The 25,842-nt window shown below is 43.8% G+C and overlaps 1 protein-coding gene and 1 long non-coding RNA gene across 10 annotated transcripts in view; one reads left to right on the top strand and one right to left on the bottom strand.

Annotated features, from left to right (window-relative positions):
* LOC109493803 overlaps positions 1-15,525 on the bottom strand; it is a 30,151-nt gene extending 14,626 nt beyond the window's left edge. Inside the window, exons 1-2 of one of the 2 annotated variants that reach the window (XR_002148221.2) lie at positions 14,261-15,525; positions 12,904-13,029 (exon numbers count right to left, since the gene is read on the bottom strand). This is a non-coding gene — a long non-coding RNA (uncharacterized LOC109493803). The remainder of the gene's footprint in view (positions 1-12,903; positions 13,030-14,260) is intronic. The other variant, XR_002148220.2, reaches the window with a different exon arrangement.
* The window catches only part of NFIB (nuclear factor I B), a 456,253-nt gene that overhangs the window by 50,298 nt on the left and 380,113 nt on the right, over positions 1-25,842 (top strand). The window lies entirely within an intron of this gene.

The following is a 25,842-nucleotide window of genomic DNA, read 5'->3' as shown; positions in this document are numbered from 1 at the left end:
TCAGGTGGCAATGTTTAGAAATCACTTCTTGGTCTAATCCTAACCATCTAGCATCTGCAAGGATGATGTAATATGCCAGTGGCTGTTTAAAATTGTTATAAGAGGCTTTAAAAATATCCCTTGTGAATGTGTACCTTGTTAATGGGAATGAATACACATGCTATTTTATGAACAGTTTGAAAGAGTCTATCAGAACAATTTTTTAAATTAATGTTTGTTTATTTATTTATTTATTTGAGACAGAGAGACAGAATGCGATCAGGGGAGGAGCAGAGAGAGGGAGACACAGAATCCAAAGCAGGCTCCAGGCTCTGAGCTGTCAGCACAGAGCCCAATGCGGGGCTGGAACTCACAAGCCTTGAGATCAAGCCTTGGACACTTAACCGACTGAGCCACCCAAATGCCCCCCAAATTTTAAATGTGCTTATCACTTATCCTGTAGTTCTACTTCTAGGGTTTTTCCTATAGCAATTCACTCACACAGATGCAAAGACATCATTATGATAGTGAAAAGTTGAAGGAAAAAATTAAAAATATATTGGTTATCTATTGATAGAGAGGATTCCTAAATTTAATGTATGATGGGATACTATCCATGAAATTGCTTGAAATGACATGGATATTATCCATAGTGCTTTTTGTGATGAAAGATAAAAAAGCAAATTGCAGAACAGTATGTATCCTTTGATCCCGTCTTGTAAAACACAACACTACCAAAATGACCTATAGGTATTTGTGACTTTTTTCCTTTTTACAGTCATAATGTCTTTTGGGGGTGGACCCTGTTAGATGATTCTACTCATGGGTTTGAAGATGGAGATTGTACAGAGAGAGGTGAGAAAGTCTAACTTGTTCTGCATATTTGAAGGAGGGCGAGGAGAGCAGAAAAGATGAGGGGAGGAGAGAGAAAGAAGGAGAGAAGTGGTCGGAGGTCGGCAGCATCTAATACAAAAGGGAGCAAGCAGCTACCTGGGGCAAGATGGGCAAGAACACAAATAGTCAATGAATGACTGTAGGTTGTTTGCCGTGTCCATTATGGTGGGAATTCTGCCTCATAACCCTCAAACTGCGAATAGGGTCACTATTTCTTTGTGTGGACATGTGTGTGCCTGAGCAGGAACAAGATGGTGTGCGTTCCATGTATGAGGAGGTGTGCGGATGGAGGTATAAACCCAAGAAGGGGCCGAGTTGCCCGTCTGAGTCAGAGATGGGGAACTGAGACTGAGACAGCAGGTACCGATGCAGGGGCCCTGCCCGGCTTTGGTCACATCCCACCCCCACCCACACCCCCCCCCAACTCTGTTGTGAAAACCTGCAGAAATTTGGGGGAAGGCATTAGACTTCCTCACGGCATAACACCAGGGGTTGCAAACCCTTGATCTAGATATCATGGGGCAGGAGGGCATCGGTCAACATCAGGGTTATAAATATAACGGATGTATTCTTTGCCAAAATATCTGTAATACGATCAGATTAACTACCCTAGATCTACTAATCTAAGTACAAAAGAACCCAGTGCATCTTCTTAGTTTCACTTTCTAGTCTATGGATTACGGATTAAGAATGGGATGTGGAATATATTTGCACAATTCCAAGTCAATGTCTTAAATGTTATTATTGCTACAACAGATAACCCTAACGCAACCCAACTCATGAATCACCAAATGACCACCAACCTCTCTGCACAATATTTGACCCAACAAATCTCCGTGGCAACCAACCAACGCACTCCCAGTAGATACCATGTACCACACAGGAAAAAAAAAAAAATCACCCTCTCCTAGTACGTGACATGATAGTTTCAATGCTAATAATTTTAAAACTTCATTTAGAGCAATTCCATTATGTGGATGGTGCCGATGTCTGAAGAGGTTAAGGGCGCCTGGACAGCTCCCTCAGTTGAGTGCCTGACTCTTCATTCCGGCTCAGGTCATGACCCCAGGGTGGTGGGATCAAGCCCTGTGATAGGCTCCAATGCTCAAGATTCCTTCTCTCCCTCTCTCTCTGCACCCCCCCCACCCCACTCATGCACATGCTGTCTCTAAAAAAATTAAACAAAATAAAGAAATCTGAATCAGTAATGCTTTATTCTTTAGACATATATTCACATGCATGCTTAGAAACATATTTGAAATGATACCTACCACTGCTTCAAAGGGGAATTTTTAATTTTACCTGACATACTACTATATAAGCATATATTATAATTAAAATAATTAAAGAAAAAAATGTGTTTTTTTGCTCTCTGGCTTAATTAACGTATCTCATACTTGGTAGGCACTCATTCCTCCTGATGTCACATGCTTATGGAATACTGTCCCATCCACACTACCTCAAGAAGAATGGAGTGCCATGTATATAATCAGCTGCAGCTAGATGCTGCTTGTTTTAAGATATTTTTAACATTATCTAACTGTTCCATGGACTCTTAGGATAAGCACTCCTCATAACAATGGCAAATACCCCTAAAAGCAAAGAAAGAGAAATGTATGTATGCTAGTATTTATTTAGCGCACTGAGAAATTGCAATTCCTAATGTGATCTTTATTCACTTGAACATTATGAGCCAGAAGCTACAAAACGGATTGTTTCTATCGTAATTTTTTCTATCATTTTGCACATGGAATGTGTTCGTTTATTCACAGAGTTTTAATCTGAGAAATGGTTGTGGTCTTTAACAATTGAAAAGATCATGGCCATATATGTCACCCCCCCATGTTCCGTTCCTGGGGATTGTTGGGGTTTTCTGTTGTCTTTTGGTTGGTTGTTGGGTTTTTGTTCAAAAGCTTATGGGGCGCCTGGGTGGCTCAGTCGGTTGAGTGTCCGACTTCGGCTCAGGTCACAGTCTCACGGTCTGTGAGTTTGAGCCCCGCGTCGGGCTCTGTGCCGACAGTTCAGAGCCTGGAGCCTGCTTTGGATTCTGTGTCTCCCTCTCTCTCTCCCCTCCCCCGCTCATGCTCTGTCTCTCTCTCTCTCTCTCTCTCTGTCAAAAATAAATGAACATTAAAAAAATTAAAAAAAAAAGCTTAAGTTTCCAGTGTTTGTATTGGTACCTAAATCCATTTGTGATGTTAACATCAAGAAATTAATCAAGAATTTTACATGATGCACTTAAAAGGACAAAGAATCCTAAAGCAATGAAAAGCCTCCAGAAATTATCCAGAAGACTATACATAATAGCATATGGGAATTTTGAATCCTATTACATAACCCATTAAGTCAACTCACTGGTGAAAATCATGAGAGGCCAACAGCCAATATCTGACCTTGAAAATCAGTCTGGCTTACATCCCTATGCATGTTTGAGGGAATGAGTCAAGGTGCCTAGGGTGGGTGCCATCAATATTCCCTGTTAGTTCATGGATACAAATAAATAAAATATTTTTAAAATTTTTTTTTTCAGCGTTTTTATTTATTTTTGGGACAGAGAGAGACAGAGCATGAACGAGGGAGGGGCAGAGAGAGAGGGAGACACAGAATCGGAAACAGGCTCCAGGCTCTGAGCCATCAGCCCAGAGCCTGATGCGGGGCTCGAACTCACGGACCACGAGATCGTGACCTGGCTGAAGTCGGACACTTAACCGACTGCGCCACCCAGGCGCCCCGAAATAAATAAAATATTAACCTGTTAGTATTTTTCCCACTTTCTATTATTTTTTTTGTTTTCCTTTTTCTTTCTTTTCCCAAGCTTTAATGAGATATAATTGACTTATAACATTGTGTAAGTTTAAGGTGTACAACGTGATGATTTTATATACATGTATATTGTGAAATGATGACCGCAATAAGGTTAATTAACATACCCATCACTTCTCATACTTAACGCTTTTTTGTTTGGGGTGACAACTTTTAAGATCTACTCTTAGCAATTTTCAAGTACACAATACAATACTGTTAACCACAGTCACCCTGCTGTACTTTAGATCCCCAGAACTTATTTATCTAATAACCGAAAGTTTGTACCCTTTGACCACTTTCACCCATTCTATTTTTTCTTTTTCTTTTTGTAATAATTTATTTAAACAAAAAAAACTTAACTAAAAACAAGCAAACAACCGGTTCACCTATTTCTCTCATTCCCCATGCCCCGCCTCCACCATCCACCAATCTGTTGTCTGTATCTATGAGCTTTTTTTTTTTTAGATTCCATATATGAGTGAGATAATATGGTGTTTGTCTTTCTCTGTTTGAACTATTTCACTCAGCATAATGCCCTCAAGGTCCATCCACGTTGTTGCAACTGACAAGATATATACGTACACACACACACACACACACACACACACCACAATTTCTTTATCCATTCATCCATCAGTAGACACTTAGGTTACTTAAGTTGTGTCCATATCTCTTGGCTGTTGCAAATAATGCTGAAATGTACCGGGTGGTGCATTTATCTTTTCAAGTTAGTGTTTTCGTTTTCTTTAGATGAAAACCCAGAAGTGGAATTAGGAACTTCTATACTATTTTCCACCGTAAGTGTACCAATTTACATTCCCACCAACCGTGAACAAGGTTCTTTTTTCTCACTATCCTCTCCAACACTTGTTATTTCTAATCCTTTTGATGAATAGGCATTCTAACGGGTGTGAGGTGAGGTCGCCTTGTGGTTTTGATTTGCATTTTCCTGATGATTAATGATGTTGAGCACCTTTTCATGAACCTGTTGAGCATCTGTATGTCTTCTTTGGAAAAATGTCTATTCAGATCTTCTGCCCATTTTTAATCAAATTAGTTGTTTTTTTTTTTTTCACTGTTGAGTTGTAGGAGTTCTTTATATATTTTGAATATTGGCCGCTTATCAGATATATGATTTGCAAATATATTCTCTCACTCAGTAGGTTACTTTTTTATTTTGTTGATGATTTTCTTTGGTGTGCAGACCTTTTCCATTTGATGTAGTCCCACTTGTTGAGTTTTGCTTTTGTTGCCTTTGTGTTGAGTGTCAGATTTAAAAAAAAAAAAAATCATTGCCAAGACCCATGTGAAGGAGTTTACTGCCTATGATTTCTTCTAGGAGTTTTGGGGTTTCAGGTCTAACATTCAAGTCTTTAATTAGCAGTTTGAGTTAATTTTTGTGTGTGGTGTAAGAGTGACCAAGTTTCATTCTTCTGCATCTGGCTGTCTGATTCTCCCAACACCATTTATTGAATAGACTGTCCTTTCCCCATTGTATATGCTTGACTTTTCTGTGTTGTAAATTATTTGACCATATATGGATGGGTTTATTCTGTTCCATTGATCGAAGGGTCTCTTTTTTTTCCAATACCATACTGTTTTAATTACGGTAGCTTTGTAATACAGTGTGAAATCAGGGAGTGTGATACTTCCAGCTGTGTTCTTCTTTCTCAAGATTGCTTTTGCTATTCATGTTTTTTTTTTAAATTTTTTTTCAACGTTTATTTATTTTTGGGACAGAGAGAGACAGAGCATGAGCGGGGGAGGGGCAGAGAAAGAGGGAGACACAGAATCGGAAACAGGCTGCAGGCTCCGAGCCATCAGCCCAGAGCCTGACGCGGGGCTCGAACTCCCGGACCGCGAGATCGTGACCTGGCTGAAGTCGGACGCTTTAACCGACTGCGCCACCCAGGCGCCCCGCTATTCATGTTTTTTTGTAGTTCCATACAATTTTTAAGAGGATTTGTTCTATTTCTGTGAGAAATCCCATTGGAATTTTGATAGGAATTGTATTGAATCTGTATCCTGCTTTGGGTAGTATGGATATTTTAACAGCTTTAATTCTTACAATCCGTGAGCATGGAATATCTTTCCATTTATTTGTGTTTTCAGTTTCTTTCATTAATGTCTTGTAATTTTCAATACACAGGTCTTTTCTCTTCTTGGTTCAATTTATTTATTATTTGTCCTTATCAATTAGCATTAAGGGTTTTTTCCCAATTGAGTTCATCTTCCTTGATGAAAAAGGAAAAGCACTTAGAAAACTCCAGGAAATTGACCTTATTCTTGTCACTTGCAAATTAATCAGAAAAAATTCTATCACCTTCTTTTTGAACCCTATATTTGGTTTAGGGATTAGGGTCAGAATTGATTTCATTTTGTTTCAAACTTGCTTTCTATTGACTCTAGCTCTGACTCCTAATTGTAGTGAGAGGCCAAGAACTGTGTTTTCTGAGGTTGGATGCATTAAGTCCTTTTTCATTATTGATAATTCCAATAGCATTGCTGATTGATGACCCGGATCCTTTGGAACTCAGGGAGTTAATTGGAGTAATGTGGGACAAATCTACTGATTTGAATTCCTTTCTCCAGTGGCATGGTAGTTGAGGAAAGGGGGCATGCTGATTACATTACCTGGGCACAAAGGTGGTGGAACTGAGAGTCAGGTAAAAATCACAAAATTGTCTGGGAAATGTGATCCTTTCGCCAAAACGGCATAAGAAGGGGTCTTTGGAAAGTCTCAGATTCATGCTCTTACATGGCAGTTTGGTAGGTGGGTTGGTTGACCCTGAAACATACACCCTTGTGAGGAGTTGAGTGGGGTCAGGGAGAAGGGGCATGCCATTGCGTGGAAGGGTGGGGAAAAGTGGAAGTTTCTGTGGGGTGGGCAACTAGGGCTTCCAGTTGAGCTCCGAGGTGGAGAGCAGTGAAGGAAAGGAGACAGTGGGCAGTCAGGACTCATCTTTTTCTGTTTTCTCATCTGCCTTTGGCCCTGGCCTGCTACAGGTTTTCAGTTTCCGGAATGAACCACTCAGGCTTGAAGGTTTTTCTCCTCACTTTTTGAGGTTATGAGTACAGGCTCCACAGGCTCTGTTTTGTCACCTTAATGGTCCAAAAGCTGTTATCTCTGTTTTGAATTTGTGGGAACCCTGGGAGGCTAGGCCCTGGAGCCAGACTGTCTGGGCTCAAGTCACAGCTCTACGATTTCCTGCTGAGTGACCTTGGGTAAATCCCTCAAGTGAGGAAACTACGCTTCGTTTGGGGTAGTTGGGGTAATAATACAAAATTGGGGTAGTAATAATGGTACCTCCTTCATGAGCTGTTATGAAGATGAAATTACTTACGGAGCACATATGAAGTGCCCGGTAAGTGTCAGAGGAAAACATTGCCTGAAAGCAGAACACATGTACTTAGTATACAGCTTATACTCCTGTCCTGTGAGGTTTCTATGAGGGTTGCATAGCCTCATTCCCTCTTCACACTATGTCCAGCAGCCCCCCGAAGCCTGCTCGGTGACCCCGACGCGGAGTGGAGCCAGTTCTAGGGCCAGCACTTAGGGGGTGACAGCCAAAAAACCAAGAACAGTGACTCAAGAAAAACGACGCATCGCATGTTGGAAACCTCTCCTTTCCACAACTGGAAAACAAACCTATTAATTTCCCAGTAAAGGTGGTGACACAGAGAAAATCCTATGGGCCTAGATAAAATGAAAAAAAAAAAAAAAGAATGAAGAGCGTGTTATTTCTTTTTTTCTGGAATATTCTTTGAGAGCAGGTGTGACAAGCGCCAGGCAGTATATGGCACAGGGTGACTGACTCAAGGGTTAGAGGGTGGGCTGTGTGGCATGGGTGAAATGAGAGGCAGATACGGGGCCAGTGTTGCAGGACTGTGATGCTGGGAGAGAAGGCTGTGAAAACCCAGCATGGAAACGTGGCTGGAAGGGCCGTTCGTGAAAAACTCACTCCTTTGGGCTTGATGAGTTTGCTACCAAGACTTGCAAGCAGTCTTACTTACTTTTAATAAGACTGGATTGACTTCTCTACTAAACTGGGAACCTCTTCAAGGCTTTCTTCTCTGAAAATTATGAAGTGACAGAATTCAAAGGATGACCCTTAATTCTAGTCTTAGAATCTTGGCCAGGTGGCAGATGACCATTGGTTTCCTATTGCCACCGGGTCAAAAATTAAATCCTTTGGTGACAGACTGTATAATGTTTATTATACAACTGGATTTTCCAAGGGATCCCTAATGAGACATAACCTGTCCTTTAGTGTTTCCCCAGGAGTACTGGGGGGGGGCAGTTCTGAAATACCCCCGGCCTCTGAGACCTCAGAGGTATTCATGCCATTACCTCCAGAACTACATAAATCCCCTGTTCTTGGGTGGTGGGCGGGGTGCAGGGAAAATCCACACCACGAGGTGCTGAACACTGAGTTCTCTTTTTAAAGCCTCGATATTAAGGGACTTCACTGGATGCGGTTCATGGAAGCTAGAGAGAAAAGTGGAAGAAATTTTGAAGCCACGCTTCTCAAGCTATCTGTGGGGAAGGACTAGTTTGGGTTTGGTTCTTCGTTTTCAATCTGTTGCAGATGAACACTTCTGCAAATTGCGAACAACTAGACAAGTGAGGCTTTAAACTAGAACAACTAGACAAGTGAGGCTTTAAAAGTCATACAAATGCAAGCTCCAAGCTTTAATTACTGGGTTCAGCGGACGTTAAAAGTTACTCTGTAAAATCGCCGTAACATTTCTAAGCCCTTACTTTCCACTTTTGTACTTACCCCACTGGAGACCTGGAATAGAAGGTTTTGCAGAGGGACACTAGTCCATGGGCCACCACGGTGCATAGCACCAGGCTGGAGAATATTGGGGATGATAGGTCTTCATCCATAACTTGGACCTAACCTGGAGCCATTTCAGAGAACACAGCAACATGTACATTTATAGTGCTCACTTAAGTGCGCATATCGTCAGAAAATACTGTGTTGGAAAGTATTCTACTGCAAGGGACACAAAATCCACCTCAGGATTTCAGTCAACCCAATGATCTATAGACTCAAGGCAAATTGTTGTTCGTGACCTTCCATCAGTACTGTTTTGACCATGTGAGGATGCCTATTACCAGTCGTCTAAAGAGCAGGGGAACTCATTGAAGAAAAAATGTCCCCTACGGGTTTTCCGGGATAAAGCAGAGAATGAGGTTTGCCAAGTAGCTCAGGGCAGTAGGACCTGAGGACTCTAAGTCTGAGCAACGTGGGTGAACCAATCACTTCAGGGGCCTTGGGTGATAAGCCTATTTTCCCAGCTGGAAGGTAGCTCAGACTGGACATGACCATGATGTCTGGCCATTCTGAGGTTGAACATCACTAATTGGTTTGGTAACGCGGCAGACTAAATTCCCTGGAAAAGTTCCAGGGCCCGTTGGCAGACAAAACAAGGAACAAAGTAGGTATTTGCTGCTTTTAAAGCAGCAAAAGTGAAACCAGACAAACCTTAAATTCCACTCCCAACTGGGCAAAAGAACTATGTAGATAAAGTCTGGCCAAGGTATCCAATGTCCAAAGATGGGCGAATTTAGTGTTCTTCCTAACTAATGGCTATAATTTGGTAGCTTTGCAGTCTTCATGACTGTTTGGGGGGGAAAGTCCCATTTTCCCCCATGTCACTTACTGCACATTTCCATTCCTATAAAATCAGTGTTTGGCTCAAGCCTTGGCAACACTTCTGGGTTGCATTCCACATGTGGTTTGCATTTTATTATCCGACTTGTTTATAAATAAGCCCAGCCACAGGACAACAGTGATTAAAGACGAGCCGACACCTGACCTCAGGGAGCAGGCAAATCGACTTAGAAGCATTCAAGTTTCATCTAGACTTCTCATCCGAAATGTGCGATGTCAGTGCTGTGAGGAAGGAAGTCGGAGCTTTAGTCATCAAACTTGTTTAAGTGAAACACTGCCTCAGTGATTTTGAGTTTGTTGCTTCCTACGATTAAAGAAGTTTAGATTTCATTTCCACAGTATTTTTTAATAGCAACCTTATGCTAATTCAACATATGCTTACTGTATAGATGATTGTCTCCAAGAATATCAGTACATATGGAATTTTTCAGATCATTAATGCTTTAAACTATGCATCCAGCTCAATTACCTAACCATTTCTGGTCCAAGGTCAGATTTTAGGCACCATGCCTCTCCATTTCCATTTCTTTCTCGTGGTCCAAGGTCAGATTTTAGGCACCATGCCTCTCCATTTCTATTCTTTTTTTTTTTTTTTTTTTTTGTCTTGGAGGTGAAGAGAAACTTAGAGTTCACCCACCCCATTCCATCCTCTTCACAGATGAGGAATCTGACGCCCATGGGGCAGCGGGGGTGGGAGGGATAAAGTGACTCATCAAAGGTCTTAACAGCAAACTTTGGGCAGAATCTAGGTTCCATTCCCCTGGCCCCTTGTCTGGTTCTCACAGCAATCAGAATTCATGAAAGAAACTCTGAATAAAACTGCTGTGGACATATGGTCTTGAATTTATACTACAAGATGCTATTCGTTGCCTGCCTGCTCGTCCATGCTGTCTCTCAAGGAAATCGCCCTACCCCAATCCCCTGCCGCCTAAGCAGCCAGATTTTTGTACCATGCAATTCCTCTAATCCTGCTCTTGTTAACCAGTCTGGAGACGATCATCCGGCCCTGTGAAGTTCATCCATAGAAGGGGTAGGAAGGTAAGCTAGGGCAATGAGATTCTTTCTTCCAGGAGAGTAAACCAAGGAAGAGAGAAAGTTACCTTTTGGAAGTGGGTTCATGGAGTCTGAATAGGGATAGTTTGAAAACAAACTGTACCAGGCGCTCTTCTCCACACCTGGCCTGTATGAACTCGTTTTAACCCTCACAGCAAGCCATGAGCTGGATATTAATATTGTGTTTATTTTCAGGTAAACAAATCGAGGCACAGAGAGGTAATGAACCTGCTGAAGGTCATACCGCTCACTTTAGTGCTATAGCACCTGCTAGTCTGTCTCTCATGTCGTAATCCTCAATATAACTCTTTTTTAAAAAAAAAATAAAAAATGTAGTTATTTAGCACAACAGAGATGGAATATTTGGGAAATTTTTGATTTGAAATATTTAAGCATACCATAAAAAACCACCTAGAAAAAGCATAGTCATTTATACATTTCAGTCCTAACAGTCTTTATGTCTCATTCATTTATTCGAGTTAGAGTTTGAAAGCTCCCCAGGCAGAACCAAGATGGCAGCCAAGATATGGGGGAGGCCTTCCTCAGGAGTGTAGGCTGAAAATGAGGTTCTTGCAAACCCAATGTCTGAAAGGGAATATAAGATAGGGGTAGAGGGGCGCCTGGGTGGCTCAGTCGGTTGAGCGGTCGACTTCGGCTCAGGTCATGATCTTGCGGTCCGTGAGTTCGAGCCCCGCGTCGGACTCTGTGCTGACTGCTCAGAGCCTGGAGCCTGTTTCCGATTCTGTGTCTCCCTCTCTCTCTGACCCTCCCCCATTTATGCTCTGTCTCTCTCTGTCTCAAAAATAAATAAACGTTAAAAAAAATTAAAAAAAAAAAAGATAGGGGTAGAAACAGAGGGGAAGTGGAAACACAGCTAATTAACCACAAAAGAGCCCACATGCTCAGCTTCTAGCCAATGAGTCTCAGGCATCTACTGAATGATATGGGACCATGTGTGCTAAGGCAAGAAACCAGTGAAATGCATAAGACTAAGTCCCATCCAAACTTGGAATTTAGGAGTCATTTTAGAACGTGACTGTGGGGCAAAGGCAAACTCACTGACTGTGCCTAAATTGTATCAGTGAGAGGAATATAGGAATCTCAACATGGCCAAAACCAAAGCTGTGATTCTGAGGAACCAGTCTTTTAAAAAGTCATAAAATATAGCCAACTGAGAGGGCTACAGAGTTTTAAACAGCTGGGATTTGAGCCACTGGCTAAGAGGTCAGCAGGAGAGAGAATAACATCAATGAACTAATACTTATCGATCACTAAAAACAATGTTTCCCAAACCTTCATTATGCTAAATATTAGAATACATTGTGGAGCTTAATATAATGAATGAATGAATGAATGAATGAATCTATGAATGAGTCAATGAACCAATCAGTCAATCGATACATTGATAAAACCAAACCATAGGCCCCAACCTAATCCCACCAAATCTGCAGTTCCAGAGAAGACTCCTGGGAAGCCGCCCATGAACAAGCATCTGGGTGATTCTCATCATCAGAGGAGTTTGTGAAGCACCAGAGTGTTGATCATTATCTCATCTCATCCTTACACCAACTCTTTCAGGTTGACATTGTGTCCCATCCCTTTGCCAGATAGTGAAACTGAGTCCTAGAAATTCACCTCAGGCTACACAGCTTGGCAGGTGATCGAGTCCAGGTGAGTCTCCAGGCCTTTGTTTTAACTGAGCCCCCATCCTCCGTGGCTGAGACTGTGTTTTGCCAAACTTGTGAGTGGCCTGCTGAGTAGGAAGAATCAAGTTGGGGCCCTCTGACAGGAGGGCTCTGTGTCAACCCATTGCTAAAGGAATTCAGGGCCTTGCCAAGTTCATTTTATCCCTCCACATCCTAATGTTGGTATACTTGCCAACTTGGAAAAAAAAATGGACGCCAAAAAGATCGTTCCCCGGAAGGGGCCCCCGGAAAGTAGACACAGGCCAACAGCCATTCAACATAAGGTGTGCAGAACGTGAGGATTGGGCATTGCTGTATCTGTTCCCCTGTCCCTGCTCCACTTACGTTACCTGGTGGGTGAGTGTGGAACATGTAGGCATGAGGTATGGTCAGGGATATAGGGAGAGACGAAGGAGGGCATGAGGGGCAGAGGCTGGGGCGTGAGAAGCTGCCAATATCTCTGGACTTATTTTCATTCCAAACAGTAGCTCCTCCTTTGCCTCTGGTTTCAGAGACAGATTTTATATGAGGGTAGACTTTGCAACTCCTCACGCTTATTGTAGGTGTTACTCCTTGACTGCTTCATCGCCGTGATCAGCAATAAATTCCTTCAAATGAGAAGGGTCTATGATTTCTCTGGGGAAACAATAAAGGAGGAGGATTTGGTTCTGTCTCTTTCCAGCTGTGCGATCTTGGGCAGTTTGCTGGTTTAGAGTCTTAATTCTCTCATCTATGAGTGAGTGTGATTATATCTACCTCTTGAAGTTGTGTTGAAATTTCATGAAACATGTAAGTAAAACACCTACCTGCAAAAAGCTCTCACACACGTTAGCTCCTTCTTCACATACGCCCTCCACATCTCCACCCCATCTCCCGAGTAGTCTCTGCCACGTGCTGCTAAGGCAGATTGCATCTCATGTCCCAAGTTCTCCCTGACAGAAGTACAAAGAAAAGGAACAAGAGTCGCTATGGGCGGTGATTTTCATATACTTAGAAACAGTGCAACAAATTTAAAGCTTCTCAAACCAAATGGAATACCCATTGCCACCCCTCTGCTCCATCTGGGTTCTTGTGAACAAAGGATCTCTTTCCCACGTAAGTATGTATTTCTTGTGTCTTTATCATGCGAGATGTTGAAAATGGCTGCCCTCCCGGCCCCTGGAAAGCCTTAGCCCCATATCTTCCCACCGTATCTTACTAGTCAAGAGGTTTCTTTTAATTAGCCTTTTCTTCTGCCTCCCAGAAGGAAGTACAAGTACAAGCATTTTTTCTGCACTAGTTACCTTTATTTTAAATTTGGCAAGTTCTTAAAAGTTCCTTCCGCATTCATAAAGGCTTGCTAAATACTGAATTATGCAGCTAGGATCTGATAAGGTCATGCTTCCCAGTGAACATCCATCCATCCTTGGACATTCAGTTTGAGTGGGTTGGCTGAGTTGGTTGGTTTTCTGCCTGTGGCACCTTGTGTGTAAGTTGGTTAGTTCCTCTCTGAGAATAAATTCCATAGATAAATCCTCAGGCAAAAGGACATCTCCACAGATGAGCAGCAAGAATACAGATCTGGGGTCACACGAACCTGACCTTGATCCCCATTTCTACCTTTTAATATCGACATTGTTATTTGATCTTCAAAAAACTTCAGTTTTCCCATTCGTGAAATGGGGACAAGAATGCATCCCATGCATGTTTATTGTGAAGATTGAGTCAAGTGTAAGGTAAGGTGAGTGGTGCCCCACAAAAGCTCCACAGACACAAGTCTCTATTTTCTTCCCTGACAGATTCCCCAGAGCCCAAAACAGCGACCGACCCATAGTAGGTGCTCAATAAATGTTTACTGAATGAATATTGAATCAATATTGAATGAACAAGCAAATACTATTGAATCCACCAATAAATATTATTGAATAAGTATGTATTTAATGAATGATTCCTGAATGAATAAATGAATAATAAATATTGAATGAATAAACATTTTATAAAATTCTAGAACAAAGACACTGCCCCCCCCCCCCGCCCCCCGGACTCTCTATAAGCCTTAATAAGAACCAGTCGTCAGGGGCTCGTTTGACAGCCCTGAGGCTATTCCCAGCCTCTCTCTGGCTACTCTGTGCGATGTTTCTCCCACTCTCCCATCACCACCAGATTTCACAGGCTTCTTAATACCTTGCTGACGTGCTTGGATCCGTCTGTGAACTGGTCAGCTACTGTATGCTGACTGTACCAGGAACGAGGACAAGGTCTCAGTGCCCCAGCTGGGATGCAGGTCACAGGGGAAAGTGGGGGGACTTCTCCCTCTGGTAGAGAAACAGCCCTTTGCTCCAATCGGGGCAGCCTGTAGTGTCCTCGCTGACCCGTGCTGCGCCCCTGTGCTCGGAGCTCGGGTGGAGTTGCCAAGGGATGAACTCTAGATTCTAAACAACACTCGTCAAGAAAAGAGCTACTACGTCCCCGGAACTCCTTGAGGGGGATCCCTAAAAAAACCAGGATGGACCTCTGTGGTTTCTCCAGCTCCATGGGCCTGGCACACTGGGGTCCCACATTGCCTTCCCACACATCAGAGGAGCCAGGCCTCAGTTCTAGCCCCCCTGGGGTGAGGAATCTTTGTGTCTCTGGAATTTGAGTTTCTGACTTCACGGAAATTCACGGCACTGTAGAGCCTTGGCTCCATTTCAGGAGTTAAGCCTTGCGGGTCTCCTTTCTGTGGGGCTCCAAGCAAGGCCATCCTGGGGGGTTTGCATGGTCCGGGGCTCCTGTCACTTCAGCCCCAGCTCCCCAGCCATAACCCACATAGTTTCATCTGGTTAAAATGCACATCAAAGGAGAGCATATCGGGGAAATAAAGAGGGAGGAGGCATCACAAAAGGGGCCTTGGGGGGCAGAGGAGGGGTGGGAGAGAAGAGAAAAGAAAGGGGGGCCCCTCGCTGGTTGGACTGTGTCCACCCCTGCGGGGAGTTGGAGGGGAGGCTCTGAAATAGGAGAGTCTCAGCACGGACTGTGCCTGGGATTTTGTTTTCATTCTGGAAGCCCCCACCCCCAAGGCTTTTTCCTCCGGCCTTGTGATCTCGGCAGCAAATGGAGCAGGGAGTCTGGATGGAGAATGCAACACGCAGGGCCCCAGACGATGGTGCCACCGAGACCTCGTTCCTAGACCTTCCATCTGCACGTTCCAGGGCCGGCGCCCGGGGTCCTGTGTGTGTTTTCAAAGTCCCTCCATGTCCGATAGTCGCTGGAAAATAGGAAAAGACGTGTCCCCCTTCTTGAGTATTGCCCGCGTGCTACCACTTGGCAGAGCTTCAGGATTTTATGACAAATAGTAATGAATAATTAACAAATCATTTGAGCGGCTACCAAAAGCCTGAGGAGAACAGCAGTGCCTCGCCTCCCCCCCACCCCAGACGGCCCTTGACAGTGTTTTCTCTCCTCCTAAAGCCTGGCCAGGATGCCCGGGCTCTGATAATGATAACACCTTCGTGGCTGGGAGGGGACCGGATCGCCCCTTCGTGCCTCCTGCTTCTCCCCGGGCTACGCACAGGACTGGCCTGGCCACTCTCTCCGTTCTGCCCCGCTTTTCTGTCAGAGACCAAAGTTTGGGGGGACCCACCAGCTCTGCGGGCTCCATCAGAGCCGTGGTTCAACTGGAGGACAAACGTCCCTCAACCGCCACCCCAAGGGATACGTGGTGCTGCCTGGAGATATGTGGATGGTCCCAACTGGGAGAAGGGTGGTTGTTGCTACTGGAATCTAGGGAGCAGAGGCCGGGGATCCTGCTGCACACCCTGCAATGTGCCAGACAGCCCCCTCAACAAAGCTTTATTTACCTCGCCCCCAAAGTGCACCCTGCGGTACCGGAAGAGTGACGAGCCCAGGACCAAAGAAACTTGGGCTCCCTCTAGTGGTGACTTACACTATGACAGCCAAGAAAGGCCCAAAGCCGCAGGAGGTTTGTCTAGCAGGAGTGTGTGTGTGTGTGTGTGTGCGCGCGCGCGAGCGCTAAACAAGACATTTTACCCATCACGAAACACGCTTTGGTTGATGGTGACAGTGATTCTCATGAATCATTAATGAGCCATTTTCTTCTCTCCATGTTGTTAATATCTATGCAGCGGCCTTTGAGTGGAGAGCAGATTTCCTTCTGATTAGTTAGACAGAGGGTTTATTTTTTGAAATATGTTCGCATGTAGAGGAGCGCGTGAGTGTGAACTGGGGTGCTCTCTTTGTGTTTCCTTCCGAAATGGAATCTCCAAAAGTTTTCATCATGTTTCCTAGTCGCGCCTTTGGAAAGAGCACGTTAGAAGCGGTCGGAACCGACAGCTCATGGATAATGCATTTTGGAGGGGGCGAGGAAGGCGGGTGGAAGGTAACTTTAAGATTCCGATTCTGACCACATGAACCCGAAACAGCGCAAACCTTGCACCGTGCGCTCAAATGTATTTACAGGGAAGAATCTGAAAAACATGCCTTGCCTATGATGGGCTGCTTTCCCAGCCAAGCAATACTTTGTAATGAATGGATTATTTGAGGTCTAACTGACCTTTTCCGTTTAACCAGTAGCCTGTCATCATGTCGTTTCCATGTTCTTTATCATGATCATCATCATATTTATTGAGTAAATTCCACACGACAGGTACCGTGCCCCATTCACTAACTCATCCAGTCCTTAAAACAACCATATAAGGCTCTATTTCTGCATTTTGCAGATGAAGAACTGGAGACATAAAAGGATAAGTAACTTCCCAAGATCACTGAGCCAGTGAGTAAGTAATCAGGGCAAAAATGAAGGTCTGTCAGATCCCAAAGCGCGCTGACCCCCTCTGAAATTTTCAGGGCTCTGGACAGTCGGAACAGTCACCCTCAGGGTCTCCACTAGGCATTCAACCTCTTCTACCCAGCCTTCATTTCTTGCGATGCTCTCTTTATAACCCTCCACATCTGAGACCATTTTCCACCGGGCCCTCAGCTAAGTGCTTTCTCAACTCCAGGTCCGTCTGATCCTTGTCCTCCTCAGAAATGCGCTTCCTCACCCTCCCAACACTTTGAAACCGGTTTTGTTTCAAAGCCCTGTCACCACCGCCACCACCACAAAGCGCTCCCTTATCTTTTCCATTTTGAGAACGCTCGCTGTCTAGGTTTGGATGCAAGCCCGCCTGAATCTGAAGCTTTGGCTCTTTCCATAGGCTGTATTGCCTAAAGAGAGAAAAATAACCCATCTCTGCCCTTCCCTGGGTTTCCAATGCAAGGCTTCTGTGCCTCCTTCCTTCTCTGCAAACTAAACGGAACAGACTGAATTAACATGCCCAACCCACTTCCCAGAATTGCTGCGATAAATAAAAGAGACCATGAGGACGAAAACTCTTTGTCAGTGTACTGCATTGTTAGGGTATCAGCCCGGTCTCCCTCTTTCAATTTTTATTGCCTTTCTGTTTCTCTTTTCTTCTCTACCTATTCCTCCCAATTATATTCAGTCATTCATGAAGTAGGTCACTAGTGATGGGTTGGAGAGAAAGTGGGCTTTTTTTTCCTGCTTTCCAGGATTTTCAGCTATGGAAATGCAACATGTGGGCCAGCAGCCCAGACCCCGTTGCAGGCTGTATTTTTAGACAAGAAGGGAGAAAACAGAATGACATCAGTCATATAAATTATCTGAGCGGCCTCCTATGTCCCAGAAAACACAGATTTTAATAAATGTGAGGAAAAGCCACTTGATTGTACTACTCTGCCATGGAGAGGGTCATTATAGAGTTTCTTTGCCACGAAGAGCATCACCATCCCGACATCGATGGGTAAGGGAAGTGACTGCTTTTTCCAGGGCATGTAGTAGATGCATAAGGAAAAATTCCTGTGGGGATTTCCATTGAAATTGCATTGATTAATCCAGAAGAATTGACGTCTTTACACATTGACTCTCTCCGTCCAAGAACATGGGGTAACTATTCAACTCTTCTTTTTATATCCTTTGGTGCTTAGGCTCGTGAAGACTTTTATATATTTTTGGTAGATTTATTCCTGGATAATAGAAGTTGTTCATAGGCTGTATTTTATTTAAGGTACCATCAGAGGTTTCATATTCTTGTGTCTGGTAAAAAGTGTACCACTATGTGAATATTTCCATTCTAACCTTTGTTGTATACGTATACACAGAACAGGAACCGCTGTGGTCAGCCTTGATTCAGTGGTGCAGCCAATGAATGCAACGTGCTCTCTGCCTTTGGGCGGGCTTTGAATGATTATGACTAAATGAAAAATTAATACAATAAACTGACAGGCCGTGACTCTGTGCCCAGATAGCCAGAGCATTCTAAATACCTGGGAATGACTCTTCTATTATATGGCCCCACAGTCCTGCTATTCAGGAAAGTGTCACTTTCAGGAAGGGACAATTCTCCCAGTTGAGAGCCACTTGAAGAAATCTACTCTTTTCTCTCAAAAATAAGTAACCATTAGAAAACTTTTTTAAAGGGGTGCCTGCATGCCTCAGTCGGTTGAGCGTCCGACTTCGGCTCCGGTCATGATCTCACAGTTTGTGAGTTTGAGCCCCACGTCGGGCTCTGTGCTGACAGCGCGGAGCCTGGAGCCTGCTTCGAGTCCTGCGTCTCCCTCTCTCACCCGAGGCAGACGCTCAACTGACCGAGCCACCCAGGCACCCGGCCTGTACTTTTACGGGTTACCCCCACTGGAAAAATTCAGTGACGTGCCCCACAGTACACTGGGCTGATAAGCAGAAACCGAAGGATATGTTTTGTGTATCAACCTAAAGCACCGATTGCACTACAGTTTTTGGACAATTTAACTCGCAAATAATTTCAAATCTATTTATAGTAAGATGGCCAGAGATAAATTATGAGCCATAAGGCCAAATCTTCACACTGCGACCGTACTGTGGCTTTGGTTCCAGACCACCGCAATAAAGTGAATGTGGCAAGAAAGCAAGTCAAACGAAGCTTTGGGTTTCCCAGGGTATATAAAAGTTATGCTTACACCGTACTGTGGTCTCAGGCGTGCAATAGCAGTATGTCGAGAAAACAATGCACATACCTGAATTAAAACTCCTTGATTGCTAAAAATGCTAACCGTCACGGGAGCTTTCAGCGAGTCGTAATCTTTTTGCGGGTGGAGGGGCCTGCCTTGACGTCGATGGCTGCTCACTGATCAGGGTGGTGGTTGCCGAAGGCTGGGGTGACTGTGGCAATTTCTTCAAATAAGAGCATGGTGGAGTTTGTCACATCGATTGAATCTTCCTTTTTCATGAGTGATTTCTTTGTAGCATGAAACGCTGTTTGACAGCAGTTGGCACACAAATGTCCTTTCAAAGTGGAGTCAATCCTCCCAAACCCCACTGCTGCTTTATTAACTGGTTTACACGACGTTCTAAATCCTTTGTTGTCATTTCAACCATCTTCACAGCGTCTCCACCAGGAGTAGGTTCCAACGCAAGGAACGGCTTTCTTGGCTCCTCCGTAGGAAGCAACTCCTCAGCCAGTGGAGGTTTATCATGGGGTTATAGCAATCCAGTCACGTCTTCAGGCCCCACTTCTAATTCTAGTTCTTTTGCTGATCCCACCACACCCGCAATCACTTCCTCCACTGAAGACTTGAACCCCTCAAAGTCATCCATGAAGGTTGCGGTCCAAGTCTTCCCAACGCCTGGGAATGTTGGTATTTTGACCTCTTTGCATGAATCATGACTGCCTCAAGAACGGTGGCGAGTCCTTTCCAGAAGCTTTCAACTGACTTTGCCTAGATCTAGCTGAGGAATCCTCATCTATGGCAGCTAAAGCCTCCCAAAATGTATTTCTTAAGGAATAACACTTGAGAGTCAAAATGGCTTCTTGATTCCCGGGCTGCAGAGCGGATGTCGTGTTAGCAGGCATGAAAGGAACATTCATGTCATGGGACATCTCCATCAGAGCCCTCGGGTGGCCGGATGGACTGTCAGTGAGCCGTAACAGTTTGAGAGGGCTTTTTTTTTTCTGAGCAGGAGGTCTCGAGAAGGGGCTTCAAAGGTGCAGGAAGTCACGTTGTAAGCAGATGTGTTTTGGTGTTCCATTTATAGAGCACAGACTGAGCAGGTTTAGCGTAATTCTTAAGGGCCTGGGGTTTTCAGAGTGGTAAATGAACACTGGCTTCATCTCAAAGTCACCAGCTGCATTAGCCCCTAACAAGAGAGGCAGCCTGTCCTTTGGAACTTTGAAGCCGGGCATCGACTTCTCCTCTCTAGCTATGAAAGTCCCAGATGGCACCTTCTTCCACTAGAAGGCTGTTTCGTCTACATCGAAAATCTACTGTTGGGTGTGGCCACCTTTATTAATTATCTCAGCTGGATCTTCTAGGTAACTGGCTGCTGCTTCGACAGTGACACCTGCTGCTTTGCCCTGCACTTTGGCGCCCCAGAGATGGTTTTTTTTTTCCTTTAACCTCATGAACCAACCTCTGTCGCTTTACACGTTTCTTCTGCAGCTTTCTCACCTCTCTTGGACTTCCCAGAACTGAAGAGTGAGGGCCTTTCTGTGGTTTCGACTCGGGCGTGAGGGAATGTTATGACTTTCTCCACCTCAGCAATAAGGATGTTGCCTTTTCGCACCATTCGTGAGCGTGTGCATAATTTGGCTACGCGTTTGACGCGAGAAGCCTAGCTTTTGGTCTACCATTTGACAGGCCTTCTTTGCCAAGCTTAATAATTTCTGCTTTTGACTTAAGGTGAGAGGCATGTGGGGCACTTGGGTGGCTCAGTCGGTTAAGCTGACTCTTGACCTCAGCTCAGATCTTGATCTCGGGATCACGAGTTCAAGCCCTGTGTTGTGCTCTGCACTGGGCATGAAGCTTGCTTAAAAAAAAAATAAGCAAATAAAAGAAATAAAGTGAAAGACACGTGATTCTTCTTTTCACTTGAACATTTAGAGGCCATGGTAGAGTTATTAATTAGCCTAGTTTTAATATTGTTGTGTCTCAGGTAATAGGGAGGTCTGAAGAGAGGGAGAGAGGGGGACAGCTGGTCGGTAAAGTAGTTAGAAGGCACACAATATTTATCAAGGTCTGTCCTATATAGACATGGCTTGTGGTACCCCAAGACAATTGTAATAGTGACATCAAAGATCATAGACTGGGGGAGCCTGGGTGGCTCAGTCGGTTAAGCGTCCGACTTCAGCTCAGGTCACGATCTCGCGGTCCATGCGTTCGAGCCCGGCATCGGGCTCTGTGCTGACAGCTCGGAGCCTGGAGCCTGCTTCGGATTCTGTGTCTCCCTCTCTCTCTGCTCCTCCCCCTCACGCTCTGTCTCTCTCAAAAATAAATAAACATAAAAAATTTTTTTAAAAAAAATCATAGACTGCCATAACAAATATAATAATTTTGAAAGTTTGAGGGGGACCTGGGTGACTTGGTCAGTTAAGCCTCTTACTCTTGGTATTGGCTCAGGCTGTGATCTCACAGTCGTGAGATCTAGCCCTGAGTCAGGCTCCGTACTCAGCATGGAGACTGCTTGGGATTCTCTCTCTCTCTCTCTCTCTCTCTTTCTCTGTCCCTAACCTCTCTCAAAATAAATAAATGTTACCAAAAAAAGTTTGAAATAACGCAAGAAATACCAAAATGTGATAAGGACATGAAGGGAGCAAATGGTGTTGGAAAAACACGGTACCAATGAACTTAGTAGCCACAGACCTTCAATTTGTAGAAAATGCAGTATTTGCAAAGCACCAATAAAATGAAGCGTGATAAAATGAGGTATGCCGGTATAGCACCAGGCACACCGCCCAGTTTTCTCAGAGGGTCCCAGTCTTCTCTGCCTTTGGCATTCTTTGGGGAAGGACTGAGATGCTCCAGGAGTTAAGTGTCAGGAAGGATGCATACACATGACACTTGAACCTCGTTCTTGCCTCGCTTTCGCTATGTGCTGGTTGCTCATTGTACTCTTCTGGAAGATTCTTGGATGCTTTTCGTACACTTTTGTACCATTGGGTCCAGTGACTCTAGAGCACCCGTGTGAGACCTGAAAGAGTGGGGCGCCTGGGTGGCTCAGTCGTCTAAGTGTCAGACTCTTGGTTTCAGCTCAGGTCACCATCTCGTTGTTCGTGAGTTCAAGCCCCACGTTGAGCTCTGCGCAGACAGCACAGAACCTGCTTGGGATCCTCTCTCTCTGCCCTTTGAAAGAGTAACTGCCACAGCCAAGTTTCCGTGGCTGACAGGGAGTGAAGCGCAGACACTGGATTGTGGCACGTGACGTTTGGCCTCCTGTGTGACACGTTAGTAACTTATACCGACTGGGGTGAACGGGCTGGTGAAATACGGAGGGGAGGAAACCCACTGTTGCAGGTACTACTATGGAAGAAGAAAGACTTGCGCCCGAAGGATTCGTGCGCGCTGCTGCTCTGTAAGATTAGGCCTGGCAGAGAATATCACCTCTGGCAAATTTCAGAAATTCGACCATGTCTGTCACCAGGTCCTGTTTCCTTTTCTTTCGGATTATTTCTCCCTATCACCTATGTCACCCCATCCTCATTGCCACCTCATAGTTGGATTTCTTCAACAGGTGGTTCAATCGTATTCTCTTTCAATAAACGTGCACAACTCTATGCCCGTTGGCCAAGCACAGGGCTCCCTCGGGGAACTCACAATCTACTGAAGGAGACAAATGAGCTGATTACCAAATAGAGGGGTAAGGACGACCACAGAGAACAATAGTGCAGGATGTTATGACACGATGGAAAAGATGGGGGCCTATCCAGTTTTGGGGATCAGGGAGACTTGATGTCTAATTACTGAAAAACAAAGGGGTGGGGAAGTAGGGAAAGGAAGGTGGGAATCCCTTAAGGCAATAAATAAATAAGTAAATAAGGAAAGGTGGCAGGTGAGCAGATATAGGTAAAGGTCTATCGTGGAGCTCGGTTCCTAAAGACAATAGCAAATTCGGGATTAATGGAGGAAAGTAGGGCCAGGGGTGGGAAATGCAGGTGGAATAATGAAGCTGGGCCAGATCAATAGAAGACTTGTATGTCATATTACGGAGTTTGGATTTTATCATCCTTAAATCAATGGGGAACCAGAAGAGGACTTTAAGCAAGGGAGTGACATTATCGAGTTTATCTTTAATAAGTTCACTCCAACTGCAGTGTGGGAAATAGATTTTCTTTGTTTTAAAGTTATTTTTAAATGTTTATTTATTTTTGAGAGAGAGAGAGAGACAGAGGGCAAGTTGGGGAGGGGCAGAGAGAGAGGGAGACACAGAATCCGAAGCAGGATCCAGGCTCTACGCTGTCAGCACAGAGCCTGATGCGGGGCTCGAACTCACGGACCGTGAGATCATGACCTGAGCCGAAGCCGGATGCTTAACCAACTGAGCCACCCAGGCGCCCCTTGGAAATAGATTTTCTACATAATCATTTAGCTAAAATTTGATTATTCTAATTGCATGTAGGTTCACACATAGAATATTATGATCATTTCTGATGTTGGGCTTGGGTTTTGCCTTTGTTTTGTTTTGCCTTTCATAAGTCAGATACAAATTTTTCTGCAAAGGATGTCGATGTCAATTCGTTTTAACTGAAATAGCATTTTTAGTTTAATTTTGTGAAGAGGTAATATATGAAATGGTTCAAGATTCAAAAAGTGCACAGGATGTGAAAAGTATAACTTCATCCTGTTCCCTAACCATTAATTCCTCTTCCTACAGCAACCAATGCTCTTAGTTTCTTTTACGTTCTTCCATAGAAACTTTATGCGTATAAAAACTATAAATGCTCATATATTCTTTTAAGATATATTTATATAGTCTCTACATACCATTTTAAGACCAATGGTAGTGTCCTTTGTCTTCCTTTCTCATGCAATCTGATTTGGACATCTTACGTTAGTATTCAGTTTCCCATTCATTGTTACAGCTGAATAGTAGGTGGCTGTGAACCTGCCCTAGAGCTTGGTTCAGCGTCCTCCATAGCGGACATTCAGAATGTTTCCAGTCTTCTGATTTTGCAAGCACTGCTGCGGTTAATAACACTGGCATTTTCATTTCACGTATGTGAAGGCTCCTCTGTGGTATGAATTCCCCCAAAATGGGATGGCTGGACCAAAGTATGTACTTCAGTCATTTTGACTGGTAGGACCAAATTTCCTTCCACAGAAGTTGTACCAATTTCAACTCCCACCAGAAATGCGTGGGTTTGCCAATAGAGAATGTTATCAAATTCCTAGATCTCTGGAAGCTGATCGGTGGAAACGTGCTACCTTCCTTTAATTTGAATTTGCATTTGCATATAATGAATGACAATGAGCCTCCTTTTATGTGACTAAGAGCCAGTTGTTCGTCTTGTCCCCTGAACTCTCTGTTCATATCCTAGTCTCATTTTTCTTGTGGGCTGTTGGTCTTTTGCATAGTAATTTATAGAAGCTCTTTACCTAAAGATAAAGGGACTTTAGTCCCATATCTGTGGCATGAGTTGGACATATTTTTCCATGTTTGTCATATGTCTTTTGCTTGTTTTTATGGTGATTTTTGCCATGCAGAAAAAGTTCATTATTAAGGAGTTGAATTTAGCTATCTATTTTTTTTTATAGGCCTTTGAATTCTATGTAAGTTTAAAAAGTATTTCCCATCTCAAGATTGCAACACAAACAGTGGTTTCTTTGCGTACTTCCATGACTTCAGTTTTTATTAAGTGAACCATGTGAAATTACCGACATTTAACAATTTGGACCTACAGAAATCGTCGTGTGGTTCAATCCAGTGCATTTAACTCTTTGGTCTACTTCGAATTTATTCTGGTGCAAGATATGAGGTCAAGTCCAACTTAATGTTTTTGCAGATGCGACCTCAACTACAGCCATTTTTTCCCCACTCATTTTTTAAAGTTTTCATTTAGGGGCACCTGGGTGGCTCAGTCAGTTAAGCGGCCGACTTCGGCTCAGGTCATGATCTCGTGGTCCATGAGTTCGAGCCCCGCGTCGGGCTCTGTGCTGACAGCTCAGAGCCTGGAGCCTGTTTCGGATTCTGTGTCACCCTCTCTCTTTGACCCTCCCCCGTTCATGCTCTGTCTCTCTCTGTCTCAAAAATAAATAAACGTTAAAAAAAAAATTTAAAAAAAAATTCCAGTTAGTTAACATACGGTGTGATATTAGTTTCAGGTGTTCATCACAAGTTTATTCCTTAATCCCCATCACCTATATAACCCATCCACCTGTCACCTTCCCATCAGTGTGTTTTGTATGGTTAAAAACCCGTTTCTTAGTTTGCCTTTCTCTCTCTCTCTCTTTTCCCCCTATACCCATTTAGTTTGCTTGTTAAATTCCACATGAGTGAAATCATGCAGTATTTGTATTTGTCTGACTGACTTATTTCACTTAACATAATACTCTCTAGCTCCATCCATGTGGTTGCAATGGCAAGATTTCATTCTTTTTGATGGCTGAGTAATATTTCACCATTATAATTATAGATTATAATGTTTTAATGTTATCTAATCTATTATATATTATATGTATATATATATTTATATTTATAAGATTATATATAATCTTCTTTAACCATTCATTAGTCGATGGATACTTGGCTGTTTCTATAGCTTGGCTGTTATAGGTAATGCTGCTATAAACATTAGGTGCATGTATCCCTTTGAATTAGTATTTTTGTGTTCTTTGGGCAAATACCTAGTAGTCTGATTGCCGGATCATGGGGTAGTTCTATTTCTAACTCTTTGAGGAACCTCAAACTCTTTTCCAGGATGGCTGCACCAATTTGCATTCCCACCAACAGTGGGCAT

Source organism: Felis catus, chromosome D4, assembly GCF_018350175.1.
Source record: "Felis catus isolate Fca126 chromosome D4, F.catus_Fca126_mat1.0, whole genome shotgun sequence".
Classification (NCBI taxonomy): Eukaryota; Metazoa; Chordata; class Mammalia; order Carnivora; family Felidae; genus Felis; species Felis catus.
The sequence above is the reverse complement of the archived record's forward strand: the minus strand, read 5'-3'. Positions and strand labels throughout refer to the sequence as shown.